Genomic DNA, 21,591 nt, shown 5'->3' with positions numbered 1-21,591 from the left:
CCAAGGGAGCAAAGAATAGAAAATAAGCTAGAGTATTTGGAGGGAGGGTCCTAAGTCAAATGACACTTTGACTACATTTTCTAGAAGAGTGGCCAACGGATGTCTTGACTGGAACAGCTTGATTCGAAAAGAATGCGTCGTATTGTCTAAAATATGTAACATGGAAACATAACATGCTTTAAATAATCATGAGGACTTACTTAGTTTTTGAAACAAAAGAAAAAAATACAGTGACATCGAAGCATAAAGTATCAAAATGTAGAGCTCTTCGAAGTGTAAGTAAATGACGTCTTAAACTTCATTACTGACTGGTATCGTGAGAGGCATTCTGCTTTCACAAATGGCAGGCTGGGTGACTTGAGTCACTTCTCCTACCGGATATAATACTTACAAAATCTTAAAAATAACGAAGGACTAACAAGACAGAGGAGAATTACCAGCCCCAGACCCAAAAGAAGAGTGAAACCTGGAGAGTTAAGTCTAGAGTTTGGGTTTGCGTTAGCCTCGGGGCATCTTCAACACAGAAGAGACAATGAGGGGACCGTGCTGCAAGTTCACTGTCTCTCGAGCTACATGGACAAATGTGGACTCAGGGTGGGTGAAGGGAAAAAGGAGCAAGGTATACAAAAAGAAAGCAGCCCCCAGCGGGCGGCAGCCAGTCATCTGAGCATTCCAGAAACACCCCAGACCCTACAATGCTGAAGTGATTTTTGAATCTCTAGTCTGTTGGGCACCTGACAGAGCAAAAGAATACCCACCCTGGAATGAGATATCATCATCCTAGAAAAATAATTATTTTTTCAAGTAATTTTTAAATAACAAAGCCCAGCAACAGCACAGTCCATGTGCACAGATGAAGATAATATGAACAGAACGCAAACTCAGGAAAGAGGCACAGACTCGTAAGAAGCACAGAAATGAACATTGAAACAGACATTCAATATTTATGGAGATAAAACTTGTAAGTAAAAAATTCAGACAGGAATTGGTAACGTTTAAAGATCAGAAAAGAATATTCAGAATAGAAGTACTCAATAATAAAATACAGAAGGAAGCCTGAAGGAAAAAGGCAAAAAAATAAAGAGTCCAAGAGGTCTATAAAGCAGGGAGAAGGAAGGGTCTAATACAAATTTAGCTGAAGTGTCAGAAGGAGCAAAAAGAGAAAATGGAGTAAAAGCAAGAGACAAAGAAGTCATGGCTAAGGGGGCTTCCCCAAACTGATGAACGACATCAACCCACACATTCAATACTCCAGTTAATTCCCAGCCAGACAAACACACACAAATTCAGATCTGATTCTATCAACACGAAGGCAAAGTTGAAGATGAAAAGGCTACAGTGTAAGCAATGGGAGGAAGGAAAGACTCACTGGAGGGGCGCGTGAGGCAGACTGACAGGGGCGCTCTCAGTCCCAGCAGCGCAGGCCGGAGCACAGCCGAGCGATGTTCTCAAACGTGTGCGAGAAAGTAAACAGCAACCTGTAATTCTATGCCAAACACAAACGTATCTTTCAGAAGTGAAGGTCACACAAAGACCAATTAGTCAAAACCAAACAGAATTCGCTACCCACCAATGCAAGCCACTGAAATATCACGAGCGTTCCTCAGAAGAAAAACGGCCTCAGATGAACGTGACAACATGGAAAGACACCAGTAACCACACGGGGAAACTGGAGTGACCTGTCACCCTTATCAAAGGGTAACAAGAACAGGATTTTGTTGGGGATTTTATCTAAATATAAATATACAGAGACACGCACACACACATATAAACATACAATATACACACAAACACATGCACACACATCTACACACTTATTACACAAACGCGTATAACACATGGTGCGTGCACACATGAATACATCATAGAATAAAAGTGGCATATAAGCCCAGAAGGCAAATGGATTTGAAGTGTTTCAAGGTACTTAGGTTCCTCAGAAGAGTGGAATTAGCAATTAAAACTAGACTGTGCTAACCATCCAACATTGAAAAGTATATATTGTAATTTCTAGGGCAATGGATGAAAGAATAGCATGAGAATATACAGCTTTCAACGCAGTGAAAATGGAATAAAATAATCAGTAAAAAAGAATAAGGAAAAAATGTAGTGCCTTCAAACAAGTAAGACATATAGAAAGCACTTAGCCTATGATGGATTTAAAAGCAAATATACTGGCGATTGTTTTAATGGACATGAACTTAAAATCCAATTTAAAGAAGAAGATAGTTGGATTAGAAAGAAACACAAGTATTTGCTGTATATAAAAAAACATCAATTTAAGAAACAGAACAGTGGAATAGAGAGAGGTATTTACAAAGATATACCACACGTATACTAAAAGAAAAGAACGCTAGATGGGCCTCGTTAATGTCAGAAAGGCACATAAGAGAAACGAGATGACCAGTCACTTCATTGTGATGATACACTTAATTTATCAGAAATATACAAAACCCCTAAATTAATATACACTAAACTGCATGGCCTCAACAAGTGAAATCTGATATTAAAGAAAACAGGAAAATCCACTATCAGAGCTGGAGTTAACCTTGATTCCTCTCAATAACTAACAGATCAATCAGAAGGAAAAAAGCGGGAATCAGTGCTCTGAACAAAATATAGAAACTTAAATCTTGGACATAAACTTTAAAAATGGATATAAAGACCACTAATTTTTATTGATGCTGTTAAAAGACTATTCAACCACACACTGAAAGGTCACAAATTTACAAAACTGACCCTTTACTGGGCCGAAAACTAATTTTTACAAATATTAGCAAATAGAAATACTACAGTTTGCAGTCTAATACTACAATACAATTAAGTTAGAAATACACAACAAGAAAATAAAATGACCAGAAATTCCTGCAGATCTGGAAATTAAGAAACATACTTCATAAGCCATTGGCTAAAGACATCACAATGGAAATCAGAAAATGTTTTAAACTGAAAAATAAAAAATGTAAAATTTGACATCGTGTGAGAGGTAGTAGAACTGAATTTGGTACATTTCTCATAGCATCAGTATTTTGCACATCTGCATGGATGTGGTATGTGTAAGCATGCTCTTCATGTGTATATGTGAAGGGTGTAGGTATCCATGTAAATATGACCATCTCTAGTATTCAGATAAAGAAATGGCTAAATATTCCCTAATACTGTTGGAAACACTAGTCCTGGAGGACTCACTGAGAGACTGAGTGTAATTGTTCAACATGGCACCATTCTGTGGATTTCAATAATGATTTTGACATACACAGTTGTCTCCTTACATGCTGACTTTAGAATTTATCCCTGCATAATATTTAAACATGTGTTAGTCCAATCCACCTCGGAAATTGCATAGGAAGTAGTTAAGACTCTAGTGTTTAAAGAAAAAAAATTTTTTAAAGAGTACAATGTTTAGGAATGGAAGCGTGACTTAAGTTTCCACTGTTGCTGTCTAAAATCAGCTCAGCAAAAATCGTCCACACACCACTCTGTGGCATAGTATCTGAGTTATAATGCCCAGAAATGAAGTGATGAAATGATTTGCTATCCATGTATCAACAGACGAGACAGATGCATGCTCAAAGACAACCGTATTTGGTATATCACTATAAAAAAAAAAAAAAAACACATCTCCTGGCGGCTTGTCCATCACCCCCATTTCGGCTAGTCTTATTCTTGGTTTTGATATTTCCTCTAACGCTAGCAAATCCACTAATTTTCAATCGAGGTTGATATTACCCCAACGGGATAATGTCTGAAGACATTTTTCCTTCACAACTGAGGGTGATGCCACCAGAGTCCAGAGGGTAGAAGCCAGGGGAGCTGCCAAACATCCCATAATTCTCAGAACAGACTCACTTAGCCCAAAAAGTCAATGGTGTCACCCCGAGGAACTCTGATCTAATCTGATCAATCCAGCAGGGTCTTTTTTTTCCACCCCTCTGATCTCCGTGTGACATTAATTGTGCTGTTTTCTTTCATGTTTTCTCGATTGGACAGAGACCATCTTTAAAACAAGAAAAGTAAGAATTTAAGTTAGTCAAAACTTTAAGGTATAAAGATTAGGATATGCTTATTCTCAAAATCTGTAAACTCAATATAGTTTTAGTAAACCACTCACACTTCCATGAAAGAATCTTTTCATCATGTATCTGACGAGGGGTAGAAACACGATTACTGCATCTATTTGGAATGTGTTCATTTAAATAGGGATTTAAATATTTCATTTTCTTCATATTTTGCACATTGGCATTAAAAAACATAATGATCTTCAGGAGACGTGGAGATTTCCTTTATGTATGTCCAGAGACTGTGACTCAGAAATTGGCATGTTGGTGGAGGACAAACTCACTCCTGCTGAAAATCTGAATGCATCTGTGTCCTTCAAAATGCAATATACAGACTTGAAAGAGGCTAATTTCTTCTATCTTCATATATTACATTTATTTCAACTCCTCTTTTGTTTATTTTTTCCAGTCTATAAATTATTACAACAAAAATTTTTCATAACACAGAACAAAATAGTTTGCAGGTGAACTTGGAAGCAAATTTAGCAGGAAGTTAAATCACAAATACGTTGGCAGATGGAGGAAACCCAAAAACTATCTGAAATTTTCACCCTCTGTGAAGTGACTCCAAGACTCTCTAAATAGATAGAAAGTTGTTAGAATTAAAACAGAAGTAAACATTTAAAAAAGAATGAAAACTCCAAGATTCAGCTGGGATTTCCAATTTGTAATAGGGCAATTACCTTTGCTCTTATGAAAAATCACTTTGAATAAAATCTTGTAATATAGTGCAGTGGTGGCTATCACTAAATTTAGAGCCAGGCTGCTGGTGATCAAATCCTAACTCCACCACATGGGAGCAAATTAAGAGAATTTAATATGAAAGCAGTGATTAGAACAGTTCCTAGCACTTGGAAGAAATGTTTAATCATTGTATTTTAATTAATGTTTAAATAGCATTATATATTTACCCAAGTCACTACCTTCCAAAACCTTCTGAAAGTAAGGGGAAAGGCCAACTCAGAATTCAGAGGTCAATTAAAAACTCAAATTATTATACTTCACTTTGATTAACCAGATGATACTGCCACTATTAGGAATTTAGCAACCGTACGTGTTAATGGCCTGACTGGTTTGATTATTTTGCTTTTCTGAAGAGCCCAAGACCCTAATCACTATATGACCAGCAGCTCATGGAAATGTGTGATGACTGTAACTGATGGGGAGTTGTGTCAAGGTCCATGCAAACTGCTCTTCTAGGTCACAGAACAGTCCATGATTCACGCGGTCAAGCCTCATAGTCCAGTCACTCACTGGGAGGTCCAGATGTAAGCACAAAGGCGAAATTTCCCCACCAATATCGAACAGCCCAAATATATTCAACAATAAGAAAAGTAAAATCACCAACTGTATTTTGTATCTAGCCTAATAAATAATGCATATCTAGCTGTAACTGAAAACTGACAAAAATGATAAAATGTTGTCTGTAGTATATTTTAATTTCCAAAGAATATCTTTACTATCTTTCATTTTCCCTCTTTTCTTTCTTTTGTGAAGAATTTGCTTTCTCTGGAAACATTTCCTGGCAGTGTTCATTTGAGATCAGGAGGAGCGAATGGCTCACTGAGTGACAGCGGACTCACACAAAGCACCAACCTGTCTTGACTGCTTCTTGATGAACTCTTATGAAGCACCATTAAAATATTACCCACAAACATTAATTTATCATATTTTATAGAAATGAATTAATACAGGGTTTCCTACATTAATGTGTTTTAAACAATTTGTATTCCTAATGTGTTCACTTGCTGTATTCTATGAAGATGATCACACTATTGAATCTGGGTTCCACTATCACTCTTATTTATGAAGAAAAGAATTTATTGGGTCAAATGATTATTCCTAGAAAGGAAAGAGTGGTTTGATTTTTGCTTAAGTTTCAAACTGACATGAACAGTACCGACACTATGACACTGTAATTCAGAGAATTTGTGTGTCTCTGGACCATATGCTCCATGAAGAAAAGAACTGCCCCTATTTTGCTAAGACCTCTATTTCCAGTTCGACAGTGCCTGATAAATTTCATCACTTAATAAGTAGCTGTTGAATACGTAAATAAATCTAATTGTCACCTCTGCATATAATTGAGGATGATTTTCATCCCACCAAATCCCAACAGGTATAGAATGAAGTGGTTACAACCAAACCTCCTTTTATTCAGCATCATATCCAGTAAGCTTATTGGCGTCATTTTTCCAACAGTATTTGCTCACTTTTTCTGAGCCACATTTTGGAATTCTTGTAATATTTCAAAACTTTTCATTACTATTATATGTGTTATGATAATCAGTGATCAATGATCTTTGATGTTACTATTGTAACTGTTTTGGGGTGCCATGAACTGTGCCCATAAAAAACAGTGAAATTAATTGATAAATGTTGAGTGTGATCTGACTGCTCCACCAACTGGCCCTCCCCCATCTCTCTTCCTCCCCTCTGGCCTCCCTATTTGCTCAGACACCAAAATATCAGAATTAGGTAAATTAATAACCCTTCAATGGCCTCTAAGTGTTCAAATAAAAGGAAGAGTTCCATGTCTTAATTTAAATCAAAAGCAAGAAATAATTAAGCTTAGTGAAGAAGATATGTTGAAAGCAGAGCGAGGCCAAAAGCTAGGGTTCTTGCACCAAATAGCTGGTCAAGTTGAGAATACAAAGGAAAGGTTCTTGAAGGATATTAAAATTACTACTCCAGAGAACACATAAATTGATAAAGAAGTGAAAAAAACCTTATTGCTGATATGGAGAAAGTTCTAGTGTCTGGATAGAAGACCAAATTAGCCACAACATTAACCTTAAACCAAAGGCTAATCCAGAGCCAGGCCCTAACTCTCTTCAATTTCTATGAAAGTTGAGAGAGGTGAGGAAGCTGCGGAAGGAAAGTCTGAAGCCAGCAGAGGCCGCCGGTTCATGAGGTTTAAGGAAAGAAGCCGCCTCCATCACACACAGCGCAAGGCGGAGCAGCAGGAGCTGACGTAGGAGCTGCGGCAAGTTGCCCAGAAGATGTAGCTCAGATCACTCATAAAGGTGGCTCCACTAAAAAACAGATTTTTAATGTAGATGAAAAAGGTTTCTGTTGGAAGGAGATACCATCTAGGACTTTCATAGCTAGAGGGAACTCAATGTCTCGCTTCAAAGCTTCAAAGCTTCAAAGGACAGGCTGACTCTCTCATTAGAGGCTAATGCAGCTGGTGACTTTAAGTTGAAGTCAGTGTTTACTTACCATTCAGAAAATCCTAGGGCCCTTAAGAATTAAGCTAAATCTACTCTTCTTGTGCTTTATAAACAAACAAAGCCTGGATGACAGCACATCTTTTTATAACATGGTTTACTGAGTATTTTGAGCTCACTATTAAGACCTACTGCTCCGAAAAAAAAGAATTATTTCAAAATGTTTCTGCTCCCTGACAATGCACCTGGTCATCCAAGAGCTCTGGTGGAGATGGACAACGAGATTCATGTTGTTCTCATGCCTGTAACACAACATCCACTCTGCAGTCCATGGATGGAGGTGTCATTTCAACTTTCAAGTCTTATTATTTAATAAACACATTTTCTAAGCCATTGCTGCCATGTAGATAGTGAGTCCTCTGATGGATTGGGGCAAAGTCAATTGAAAACCTCAGGAAAGGATCCACCATTTTGGAAGCCATGAAGAATATTCATGATTCAAGAGAGGAGGTCAAAATATCAATATTCACAGAGTTTCTAAGAAGTTGATTCCAACCCTCACGGATAACTTGAAGGGGTTCAAGACTTCAGTGGAGGAAGTAACGGCAGATGCAGTGGAAACAGCAAGAGAACTAGCATTTCAAGTGGAGGCTGAAGATGTGACCCAATTACTGCAATCTCATGATAAAACCTGAATGGATGAGAAGGTGCTTCCTATGGATGAGCAAAGAAAGTGGTATCTTGGTTTCTTAAGGTGGACTCTATTTCTGGTGAAGACGCTGTGAAGACTATTGAAACGATGATAAAGGATTTAGAATGTTACATAAGGTTAGTTGATAAAGCAGTTGCAGGGTTTGAGAAGATCTACTCCAGTTTTGAAAGATTTTCTACTGTGGGTAAAATGCCACAGAGAAATCATACAAGAAAGGAAGAGTCAATCGATGTGGCAAACTTCACAGTTGTCTAATTTTAAGACACTGCAGCATCCACCCCAACCTTCAACAACCACGACCATGATCAGCCAGGGCCATCAACACAGAGGCCAGACCCTCCACCAGAAAAAGATTACGACTTGCTAAGGCTCAGGTGATACCACTTTTTTAGCAATAAAGTATTTTTTACAATTAAATGTACCTTTTTTTAGAGATAATTAAGAGTTATTGCACACTTAATAGACTACAGTATAGTAAAAACATACTTTATCTGCACTGGGAAACCAAAAACATTCATTTCACTCACCTTATTATGATATTGGCTTTATTCTCGTAGTCTCGAACTGAACCCATGATATCTCAAAGGAATGCTCTATACTCTTTTAATCAAGCCATTGCCCAATTATGTAATTACTTTGAGGAAAGTGAGTCCCAAAACGAGGAAAGGTACCACTTTCCCACTGAAACAAACACAAACTGAAACATACACAATCTGAAACATACACACACACACACCAGAAACTTACACACACTTATTTGGAACAGGCACACAGACCTGAAACCCACACACCTGAATCCCAGTGACTATGCTGGGCTCAACACTTTATCTAAAGGCACCTGCACTGACTGAGCTGGGTAAACAGATTCCTATCTTCTTTTGCTTTTTGTTTTCTATTCTGAAACTTTTTTTCTCAAAATGACTTATAAGAAATCAGTCAAGGTGGTTTTAACAGCTAGTAACAACAACAACAACAACAACAACAAAAACCCCAAAAACACAAATGAGTTTCAACACTGAAGCTGATTATTTGACACGTTAAGATACCTAGAATTACAACAGCCAGCATAGAACTAGAATCCACCAACAAAGTAGAATTGGGTCACAGAGAACTTGATGTTCCCTGCTCTGCCCCCCAACCAGAGTCACGGCTCCTTCTGAAGGATGTCACATCTTAAAGGAAAAGAAACCCCTCTCGGAACCATGACCACAATCCTTCCTTTCAGTTTTACTGGAGTATGTCAGGTTGCCCACAGCTCCTAGGAAAGTGTCATATGATAACTGATTTAGATTAACTGAGATCCATCTTGAAGCCAGTGAGAAGAGTAGCTTCCTTAGAAGCTCGGAGGAGGCTCAGACACCAGGGCAAAGTCTGGCTTCTCTTGGAAAAAAGAAGACATCATGGGCAGGTAGGCAATATACGCACCCAACAGTCTCCCTCTCAGCCCCTCCACCCATCATTGCCCCACCGTTTCTCGACTCCTGAAAGTATACAGTGGAAATTTAATTGTTTTCTCCAAAAGCTATGGCTATCACAGAAACTGAAGGTTCAATTTTTCATACCCAATCAATTAGTTGTCAGGCTTTTAACATTTAAAAGAAATTTAATATATGTTATCTTTAACAATGGCATAGTTTTTAAAAATCTACTCAATAAAAGTGAGATGTGACCAGAAGCTAGCTTCCAGGTGGACAACTGCCTACAACAGTCATGAAATCAAGTCCTGTTGGGGTGTCTGTGGGATCCTCAAAAAATACCACCTTTCTTCCACGCTTACTTACAGTCAAGATGAGCACTAAATAAGAACAGCAAATAAAGGTCAGAATACCACCTTCACGGCTGACAAGGCCAGGCTGGAGAATGCAGTTTGAGTCTGTTAGTTTAACCCGTTTGTTAACGCACATGGCGGCTCACAAGATCAGCCCATGGGAAGCAGATCCAGACATGCGCTCTCTGCTGATGCTCACGTCTCCCAGGGTGAACAAGTGGAAATGGGTGGAGCCCTCACATATTTGTGAACCAGATATGTGAATCCACTTCCAGGGCAGAGTCTACAAGAGGTCCAGGGTCGTACCACAGGCTACCATGACAGGGAGCAAACCCCAGGAGTGGGGAAGAGGTCTCTGCCGTGGGTACATTTTGTTACGCAGCGATCACCAGGATAAAAAGTGGGATACAGGTGTCAAATTATCCTGCTGTATGACTGAAACTTACATAATTTTAAAAAAGTAAGTTGGAAATGTGTCATATATAATGAATTCACCATGGATTCACAGTATGTTATTAATGAACAAAGTAAATAATTTGATCATGACTAACATCATACGTATGTAAATACTGTAAACATTTAACGATGGGTTCCTCTGTTATGTAATTATATAATTCTGGAGGTAGTTGTTTTTTTCTTTTAGAAATTACATTTGTATTCCAAGTCTCTAATTTTATGAATATGAAATAATGCACAAAATGCAGTTAAGTTATATGCCGCTCAAAACAGTCTGATAAATAGCAATATTAACACCAGGCTGCCAATCTCCTAAACTAGCAGCTATGGTTTGGGGAAATAGGGTTCCAGCTACAGACTGGGTTTGAATCCCAGTTTGCTACATATGAATTGAGTGACCTTGGGCAAGAGATTGGACCTCCCATAGGTCCAAGTTCTCCCTGTGTGAAATACAGGCTTATTACTGACTTTGACACACTTTGCTTGTGGAGACTCAGTAACCTGCCTATGTGAAAGTCAATGCAAATGAATCAAATAATTAGTTAATTCAGTGAACAAGTATTAATTGAGTACTTTTTATATGCCATGTACTGGGGACCCAATGAAATAGTCAATGTTCCTCATCATATCTCAACCTAAAACTTAGAACATAAAATACTGTTTTTAAAATCTGTGTTAAAGTGAAAAGTGAGCACTCACAAATAAACTCAACATGGCTTAAATACTTAAATATAAGACAAAACACTACAAATCTCCTGGGAAAAAAACACAGGCAAAACACTTTTCTGACATAAATCTTAGCAATGTTCTCCCAGAGCAGTCTACCCAGGCATGAGAAATAAAAGCAAAAATAAACAAACTGAACCTAATTAAACTTGTAAGATTTTGCACAGCACAGTAAACCATAAACAAAACAAAAAGACAACCTACAGAATGGGAGAAAATATTTGCAAATGATGCGACTGGCAGGGGCTTGATTTCCAGAATATACAAACAGCTCATACAACTTATTAATAAAAAAACAAACAACCCAATCCCAAAATGAGCATAAAACCTAAACAAGCAATTCTCCAATAAAGACATACAAGTGGTTAATAGGCACATGAAAAAATGCTCTATATTGCTAATTATCAGAAATGTAAATCAAAACTACAATGAGGTATTACCTCACACCAGTCAGATATGCCATCATTCAAAAGCCCACAAATGACAAATGCTAAAGATGGTGTGGAGAAAAGGGAACCCTCCTACACTGCTGGTGGGAATGTAGTTTGGTGCAACAATTATGGAAAAAAGTATGGAGATTCCTCAAAAAATTAAAAATAGACTCATCATATGTTCCAGCAAACCCACTCCTAGGCATAAATCTGGAGGGAACTCAAATTTTAAAAGACACCTGCACCCCAATGTTCACAGCAGCACTATTTACAATAGCTAAGACATGGAAGCAACCTAAATGTCCATCGACAGATGACTGGATAAAGAAGCTGTGGTATATTTATACAATGGAATACTACTCAGCCATAAAAACAGACAACATAACACTATTTGCAGCAACATGGATGCTCCTGGAGAATGTCATTCTAAGTGAAGTAAGCCAGAAAGAGAAAGAAAAATATCATCACAAATATTTATCATCACTTAAAAATATTCCACTTATATGTGGAATCTAAAAAACAAAACCACACAAATAAATTCATTTACAATGAATTCATTTACAGAAACAGACTCATAGACAGAAAACAAACATGATTACTGGTGGAGGAAGAAAATGTGAAGGAATAAATTAGAAGTTTGAGATTTGCAGTTACTACTACTATATATAAAATAAACAAGTTTCTACTGTATAGCACAGGGAACTATATCCAATACCTTATTATAATCTATAATGAAAAGGAATATATATGTATACATATGACTGAAGCATTGTGCTATATACCAGCAACTGACACATTGTAACTGACTATACTTCAATGAAAGAAAGAAAGAAAGAAAGAAAGAAAGAAAGAAAGAAAGAAAGAAAAGAAAAGAAAAGAAAAGAAAAGAAAGAAAAGAAAGAAAGAAGAAAAGGAAGAAAAAGAAAGGAAAAGAATTGAAAAGTGAGTGCTGGTTTCGAAAGCCTAACTCAACACCATGTTCTGTTCCATAGAAAGCACAGGCATTAATGTCATCTCAGTCTTTACTGTTCCTTTGGCACGAACTGCCTTGTCCGTGACCTGGGCAGTGAGAGGTGAGCTGTAGGTCACAGGATGCTTCAGAACAGACCACCCAACTGAGCTTCCAACACCACGACAAGATCATTATCTGTTACCATCTCTAAAGGCTGAAACGGATTTGACAAGGATTAAAGCTGAGTTTCTGGGACAGGGAAAAGCCCCAAGAGCTTCTCTTTCTGCAGCAAAACCCAACTAAAACACAAACTCAACTACTGAAGGATTATTTTTAAATGTGAGAGTACTTCAGTTTAAAGTGGACTGGTTGGAATGGTGACTAATAAAAGATTTAACATAAATTATTGTATGAAATGAATATTACAGAATGCCTGTGATGTTATAAACTGAGGATATGTATCCATTTACTCTATGCTTTTTTGAGCCAGCTCAAATAAGGAAGCAGCGTACTAATGTTTGCATGTCTGTCTGCATTTTCAGTTCTGAGTTTAAGATCACAACATACTTGATCCATTGGGTGGTAAACTGTCCAAGAAATGCTGCTTTTTTCTGTCTTCCAACTCACACCACCCTCTTACCTGTTTTCAATTTCTCTCTCCATCACTTTCTGATATTCTCACACTGTTTGGAACGTAATGTTCAGTTCACTGGTCCCACCACCTGCCACTTGCTCTGAACCCACCTGTTCACCCGCCTACACTCTGCTTCTATTTCCACAGTCTTGAAACTGGAAGTCACATTCTCTCCTAAAATCTTTCTGAGGCTAATGATTATGGAGAATTTTGTTAGCTTTTTAATTTTATCTTCCGGGCCCACAACTATATTGATTTCCTCTGGGATCAGATTCTGTTTACTTATCTTGTGTTTCCTCGCTGAGTATTCCCAAAGACTTTCCCAGGAAGGCAGCAGAAATGCAAAGTTTCCCCTGAGAACTTGATCGGAATATAAAGTTTTCAGTGACACTCATTTAAGGGATTAAAATGGAAAAACATTCTGAATCTACTTAAAACTGAACAAAATAAATGGCTAGATCAGCAAAGTGCTTCCTTCCCTCACCACCTGCTTCCCCCAAGTAAACAACAAACCACAACTCTCCCATGGGGTCACTTAGGAACTTATACAAAATGAAAACCATGTTAATTAATTACTTTGAAAATAATTTGTGAGTCCACAAAAATCAAACATTCTGATTTTCCTAGCATTTTTTTTTATTTATTTATTTATTTATTTATTTATTTATTTATTGGAACTAGCATTATAGTCTTGAGTAAGTCATATTAACGATCTGGATTATCTTTTTCTTTTTTTAATTTCAGAGAAGGAAAATTAGATCATTTAAAGTCCTTTCCATGTTCTCTTTCTGTTTATGGAGTTGGCTTAATGAAAATAATCAACATTTTTCATTGTCTTGACACAGGCCACTAACTTGTTTTCAAAAGAATCCTCGATGATGAATTATTTTTGACATACAATAAAAAAAAACCCTGTAATATAATGCAGTAGAGTCCTTTATGAATTGCCTATGTGCCTATAGCAACAGTAAAGGAGATTTTTCACTTATAATATGCACAGGGTGATAAAGGGAGTGAGAAAACGTAACAATTATTGCCACTAGTAGGGAAAAGCTCGCTATACCTGGTGAGCACTGTTCCAGCACTGTTCTTCTTTCTCCAAGAAGAGTGTGGGTGAGAGAGCAAAGAGATCTAAATTAGTTCCCCGCCACACCCCAGGGGGGGAGGTAATTAGATTTACTTATTCATTTATTTATTAAGTGGAGATACTGGGGCTTGAACCCAGGACCTCACGCATACTAAGCACATGCTCTACCACTGAGATATATACCCTTTCCCCAAAGAGATCTAAATTAGAAACCTCATGAAGACCAGAAGCAGAAACAGAAACAATGCTGAATGATGAAAGCTCTGAGGTTTCTGAGGGCTTTGCTTACAAATACAGCAGCCATAAACAGGTATGAGAATGAAAACAGTACAAGTAAAACCTGAAGGGTGATATCCAAATGCCCCTTAACTATTAAAATTCTTATATATTACCTGAGATTGGAAAATAATGAAGGACAAAGGCAAAGAATTCCTATAAATTTTGGCTTAAGTTTTACAGAACAATCTACTTATTTTTGGTTGACACTTTTTTTTTTCTGAAACAAGCAAGTGTTAACTTCAGTACTCAGAACAGTTATCAGAAAACAAACAAGTAATTAAACTGTTGATACTTCCCATGATAACACCCCTGAGATTTCAGGCTGAGGAACACTGGTGGGGAGGGGGGGTCCGTATCTTTAAAATATCAGAGAGAACAAACCACAGCCTGATCTAACGGAATGAGCAGAGCCACGAATGTCAGGAGCTCTTTTTCTCCTGTCAATATCCAACAGCATGGCTCACACACATCATTAAAATTCTCTGAACCTCAGTTTCATCATGATTAACATTTAAGAATATGATTAAAGGATCTAATGTTCTTGTCTAAGGAGAGCTTTAAAATTATGCATTTCCAATAAAACACCCTTTTGTCAAAGAATGACACACTTTTTAGAAGGGAGAGACACAAAACTGAGTCACCAAGAAAGTGAGATCAGAAATATCTTCAATTCACTTCACTCCAAGCCGAATTCCAACATACACACAAACAAATAAATAGCCAATGGCATTTGATTTTATATTTGTCATAAAGATACTACATAGAAAGTCACTTGTCATTATTGACAAATATTTACATGGTTTCAAAATGCTTGGGATTTTTATAACATTTGTAAATGCCAGCTCTATAAAATTTCCCAGGGATATATATGTAAATACATACAAAATTTATATATTTAATATTTACATTTTGAAATAGGATATAATCTGATTTAAGTAGCAAGTTCTATTACATAAGGGAAAAAGTTTTCCTTTGTTACTAAGAACGTACAGTTAAGCTCTTGAACAAAATTACTGTCAAACCTTGAATGTATTAAACAGCATTTACGTTACCCTAAAGCATCCATTACCACATTGTTCCAACGTTGTTTCAAGACATTGGTGTATGATTGGTTAAAGTCTGCAAGGAAGTGCCAGTGTTGTTTTGTTTTGATTAAAACAAACGAAAATCCAAAGTACTGAATTTACTCTCAAAATCTAGGAAGCATTGCAAAACAACCATAAACTATTTAAAGCACTAATAATTATGCATTTTATATACACTGACCATCAATACTTACATATGAGAAAAGAACAGCCTCAAGATATGGTGGGTTAATTCAAATCAACATATAAGATGAAAATATAATTAAAATTATTTTTAAAGGTAAGTTTCATTCGGTATACATCAATTTATACACCTATATATTCTGGTTTACATTATTTTGCATACCAGTTCAGCAATACCCATGAATGAAAAATATGCATCTTTATGGACGAGGACCTCACCCAGTATTGCAAGGTACTCATTTTACAGGAGGCCTGAGGTACACAGACTGACCCCTTTCACATCTCACCAACACAGCTCACACTGGATTGATGCTCATCCTACTGTTCACATCTGTGTTGGTCTGAGTATGGCTGTCCTCTGTCCAACCCACAGTGGGGACACTTAAATCTGCACTATGAGTGAGCTGCCACTGTACTTTGATGCAATGATACCAAAAGCAAATCTGTCCTTGGAAACAAGATACAAATGAGAAAGTCGAGTAAAGCAAATCAAAATATTTTCAGGCTGAAACTGTTGGCATATGAGGTTAACAAGGTAAGCCTGTCCTGCCAAACAAGCATTGATATTTCCCACCCAGGCACATCTAAGCCAAAGCTGACTCTGACTCCTTGCAGCTTAACCACCCCTCCTTGTTCTAACGTGGCATCTAATGCAACATTTCGCGTAGAAAGACGTTCCCGCTGTCAGAACGGTGTGGTGTGTCCGTTTCATCAGCAGTGTCCTTTGCTGTACACAGCTTTTCAGTTTAATTTGGTTCCATTTGTTTATTGTTGCTTTCATTTCCTTTGCTTTAGGAGACAAATTCGAAAACATATCCCCACGATTTATGTCAGCGTGTTCTGCCTGCTTTCCTCTAGTTTTAGAGTAACTGGTTTTACGTTTAGGCCTTTAATCCATTTTGAGTTTATTTTTGTACACGGTGTTAGAGAATGTTCTAATTTCACTCTTTTACAAGGCAGCTGTCCAGTTTTCCCAGCACCACCACTGAAGGAACTGTCTTTTCCCCGTTGCATATTCTTGTCTCCTTTGTCATAGATTAATTGACTGTAAGTGTGTGGGTTTATTTCCTGGCTCTCCATTCCGTTCCAGTGACCTCTGTGTCTTTTTCTGTGCCAGCATCATACTGTTTTGATTACTTTAGCTCTGTAGTATAGCCTGAGATCAGGGCATGTAATTTCTGCCTCTCTCTTCTTTCTCAAGATTGTTTTGGCTACTTGCGGTCTTTTGTGTTTCCATACAAATTTTGAAATTGTTTGTTCCAGTTCTGTGAAAAATGTCATTGGTATTTTGATAGGGATTGCACTGAATCTGTATGTTGCTTTGGGTACTACGGCTATTTCAATAATATTGATTTTTCCAATCCAAGAACACTGTATCTCTTTCCATCTGTTTGTGTTGTCTTCAATTTCTTTCATGAACGTCTTATCTTTTTGTAGTTTTTTGGGTACACTCCTTTGGCCTCCTTAGGTAGGTTTATTTCTAGGTATTTTATTATTTTTGATGTGATAGTAATGGGATTACTTCCTTAATTTCTCTTCTGTTATTTTTTTGTTAGTGTATAGAAATGCAGCTGATGTCTGTGTATCAATTTTGTATCCTGCAACTTTACCAAATTCACTGATGGGCTCTAGTAGTTTTCTGGTGTCATATTTAGGATTTCTGTGTCTACTTAAGTATCATGTCATCTGCAAAAAGTGATAGTTTTACTTCTTCTTTTCCAATTTGAAATCCTTTTATTTTTTCATCTCTGATTGCTATGGCTAGCACTTCCAAAACTATGTTGAATAAAAGTGGCTTGTCCTGTTTCTGATCTTAGAGGAAATGCTTTCAGCTTTTCCCCATTAAGTATGATGCTAGCTGTGGGTCTGTCATACATGGCCTTTAGTATGTTGAGGTATGTTCCCTCTAGGCCCACTTTCTGCAAAGTCTTTATCATACATGGATGTCGAATTTTATCAGAAGCTTTTTCTGCATCCATTGAGATGATCATATGGTTTTTATTCTTCAGTTTGTTAATGTGGTGTATCACATTGATTGATTTGCAGATACAGAAAACACCTTGCATTCCTGGGATAAACCTACTGAATGGCAGAAAATATCTGCAAACGATATGATCACCAAGGCATTAATATCCAACATATGTAAACAGCTCATACAGCTCAACATCAAAAAAACTGATTCAAAATAAGCAGAAAAACTGAACAGACATTTTTCCAAAGAGGAAATGCAGATGGCCAACAGGCACATGAAAGGATGCTCAACATCACTAATCATCAGGAAATGCAAATCAAAACCACAGTGAGATACCACCTCACACCTGTCAGGAAGTCCATCATCAAACAGTCTACAAATAACAAATGTTGAGAGGATGTGGAGAAAAGGGAACCTTCCTATGTTGTTGATAGGAATGTAAATTGGTGCAGCCACTGTGGAAAACAGTATGGAGGTTTCTCAAAAAGTAAAAATAGAACTATCACATGACCCAGCAATTTCATTCCTAAGTATATAACTGGAAAAAAAAATACACTAATTTGATAAGACACATGCACACATGTTCACAGCAGCATTATTTACAACTGCCAAGGTATAGAAGCAACCTAAGTGTCCCTCAATGGATGAACAGACAAAGAAGATGTGGTATATTATACAAGAGAATGCTACTCAGCCACAAAAAAGAACTCAATTTTGCCATTTGCATCAACCTGGATGGATTTGGAGGGCATCAGGCTACATGAAATAAGTCAGACAGAGAAAGATAAATATTATATGATATCACTTATATGTTGAATCTAAACAATACAACAAACTCGTGAATATAACAAAAAAGAAGCAAACTCACAGATATAGAGAACAAACTAAGGGTTACCAGTTGGTGGAGAGGGACAGTATAGGAGCTGGGGGTGGGGGGTGGGAGGCTCAAACTACTTGGTATAAGACAGGCTACAAAATATCGTACAACACAAGGAATATAGCCAATGTTTTGCAATACCTGTAAATGAAGTGTAACCTTTAAAAACTGTATAAAAATAAATTTTAAAAAAAACAAAACAAAAGTAAGGAAAAAAGAATAGTATGTCTCTTTCTCCCTCTATTTTTTCTCAATTCTCATTCCTAGAAAAGTCTTAGGTTTGCCTTTAGGAAAAACACAAACCACGCTTTTTTTGGTCCTGAGTCCCAAACGAGTATGGCAGAACAGTTATTTTCAACCTACTCCAAAAAAAAAAAAGTCACTCATTTATTCTGTCTTGATTTTAGTTCTTGCACAGTTTCTCAAAAGATACGGTTTCATCTCAGAAAAAGAAAATCATTTCATTAGACATGATATTTTTACATCATCACCTAAGAAAGGAACAAAATGAATAAGTTGATTAAGTTACAGAAAAAATTGGACAGTTTGGAAGTTTCTTCTAGAGTTAAAAACATACGCCGTGGTACTTAGTCCATAAGCAATCTCACTCCATGGCATCTACCCAAGTAAAATGAAAACTTACATTCACACAAACACGTGTAAGAAAATTCTAGAGTGATGTATTCATTGTTGCAAAAAAGGAAAAAAAACACACACACAGACAGGAACAAACTACCAATTCACGCAAAACAAGGACGGAGCTTAAGTACGTTGTCTTAAGTGAGAGAAACCAGAACCCCAAAGCTGTATGTTGTATGATTCCATTTAGATGATATTCTGGACACCACAGAACTACAGGAATCAGTATTTTACAGGGTTTAAAAATAAATCAAAATGAAGATTCTAAAATCGCATACAAAGAATCTAATACACCTCATAGTACGTCAAATGATGTAATAACAAACAGAACCACACACAGAAATAATTCCACCTACTTTAGATACAGTATTCTGATCAGATGCCTTTTCTAGATACACCGTAGGAATAAAAGGAAACTGCCATGTGTTGTCCTAAAATCAGAAATAAAACCCAGAAATGAATCAGGGTATCTTGAAATAAAAGGGTAGTTTCATTGCTCACAGGTCTGCAAACTGTGGATGCTCAGCCCTGGGCTATACTGTAAGTGCCTCCCTGGAGGTGAAGGGGGCAGAAGGGTTTCCAAGGCAAAACACTGGGAGACTCAAACACGAGCTGGGCGACATTCACAGCCTGGCCACGTGTCCTCGTGACCGGCTGCGACCACGCTTTTCTCTGGGGATCTTCCAAGCAGGAACCCTGGCAGAGAAAAGAAGTGCCTTCCACTGATTTTTCGGTTTTTGGGTTTTATTTTGTAACCCAGCTGGTGCATTTTTATTTAATGTATTAAAATAACCCAGGTTTAAATAAGGGAGAAAAAGAAGTCCGAGACAAAATTTCAGCTGTCACCCGAACCTGACCTAGGGCAGCAGACTGCATTCCAGAATCTAAGCATTCCAGTGCCCTGTGAGAGGTGCTATTCCACCCTCATTCACCCCTGCCTGCCTGAGCTCAGAGAGGACGTAACACTTCCTTCATCTAACGGAATATGGGCTGAAGAGAGCTACGTCCTCTGCGGCAACTGGAAGTGATGGTTCGCCGTTTGACGTACCTCTTTTCTCACTGCAGTGACGACGCCCAGTGTTCTAGACAGAGGCTGCTCCACCACTGTAATAATGAAGTAAATATAACATGGGCCAGACAGAGAGCCGATGTGCCACCGACACGTAGCTTGAGCAACAAAGATCCTTTTGCATTTTAAACCATCGAGATTTTTGGACTCACTTATTACCACAGCATAACCCAGCCTACACTGACTGATGCGGGAACATGGAGACTGGTTGAGAGATTTGTTTGTTGGGTTTTTTTTTTTTTTTTTTGTCTTGTTTTGAGAGCACAGAGCAGTGATGAACCCCAGGTCTGCCCTCGCTGCTGGGCTCCATCTGGTTCCGGGCCCCTGTTTTCTATGTTCTTTCTGCAAGGGAATTTTATTTCATTGTCACACAAGCAAACTTAACTTTGATTCATCAGGCTTTTTAAATGAGTAGATAGTGACACCAGTGTAGAAATGCTGCAGCTAGCTCGTATACACTTAAGTACAGAGCAGATGAGTAAATATAGTGATGTTTGAGGAACCAGAATCTTCATTGTGGGAGAAGGAGGCAGATATAAAGTAGAGAGGGGGCAGGTGAACTCTGAATTGTTGGATTTCAATTTCAAGCGTGAAGATGATCTCTTGATTACTTACACACACACACACACACACACACACACACAAATACATAGACATGTTATGAGGCATGTGTTTGTACACATGTGTATATTTCATAGCTACGTTCCCTAAAACTCCAGGAGGAACAAAGAACAACAAACACACCCATCACCCTGAATTTTATTTCTAAAGTCGATTTGAAAAAAAAAATCCTAATATTTTTAGAGAAATGTTTGATTCCAGGGTTCCAGGGGGAAAGTACAAAGTGAGCCGCAAATATCTTCTTGTGCACATGGCTCCTACTGGCCAAACTTGGGGCAAAATGAATGGAAAGAGAACAATGAAAGTAACAGGAGTATAAACACGAAATAAAAATTCATGAAATCACAGCAGCATCCAAACATAACAAGCTGAAGGGGGACGCGAAAGCTCGTATTTAAAGAAGACGGCAAGTTACTAAATTTAGGGGAAAAAAAATGATGGAATTTTAAAACAGCCAAACCCTCAAGGTAATCAATGACTCAAGCAATGATCATCAATGGATGCTAAAACCACTGGGTGACAGATTTCTAGGAACAGTATATGTTTATATACAGTCCCAAACTATAGGTTATTTACTAATTAACTACAGTGGGGAAATTATCGTAAATAAATCTTAAATAATATTTTATTTATTTAAAATAAATATTATCTTAAATAAATCTGCAGCGCCTTAATCAAGTGAACTAACTTAGCAGAAGCAATAATGGGGTGAATTGAAACCACGTGCCTTCTACCGTGACACCAGGGGAAGTTCAATCTCCCAGGTCATATTTTGCTGAAAATGTTTCTTCTGAATCTAATTATAAGTCAACAATCCAAATAATGTAAGGATACAACAACTGGAAGGAACACACACTCAAAGCACAAATGTGGTC

At 37.6% G+C, this 21,591-nt stretch overlaps 1 protein-coding gene and 1 long non-coding RNA gene across 3 annotated transcripts in view; both read right to left on the bottom strand.

Annotated features, from left to right (window-relative positions):
- Positions 1–21,591, bottom strand: part of KHDRBS2 (KH RNA binding domain containing, signal transduction associated 2) — a 507,201-nt gene that overhangs the window by 456,391 nt on the left and 29,219 nt on the right. The window lies entirely within an intron of this gene.
- LOC116658339 lies at positions 184–14,524 on the bottom strand. Its single transcript, XR_004313687.1, has 3 exons — positions 14,384–14,524; positions 13,421–13,422; positions 184–195 (listed from the first exon to the last, which is right to left on the bottom strand). It is a non-coding gene; the product is annotated as an uncharacterized LOC116658339 (long non-coding RNA).

This window comes from Camelus ferus, chromosome 20 (assembly GCF_009834535.1).
Source record: "Camelus ferus isolate YT-003-E chromosome 20, BCGSAC_Cfer_1.0, whole genome shotgun sequence".
NCBI lineage: Eukaryota > Metazoa > Chordata > Mammalia > Artiodactyla > Camelidae > Camelus > Camelus ferus.
The sequence above is the reverse complement of the archived record's forward strand: the minus strand, read 5'-3'. Positions and strand labels throughout refer to the sequence as shown.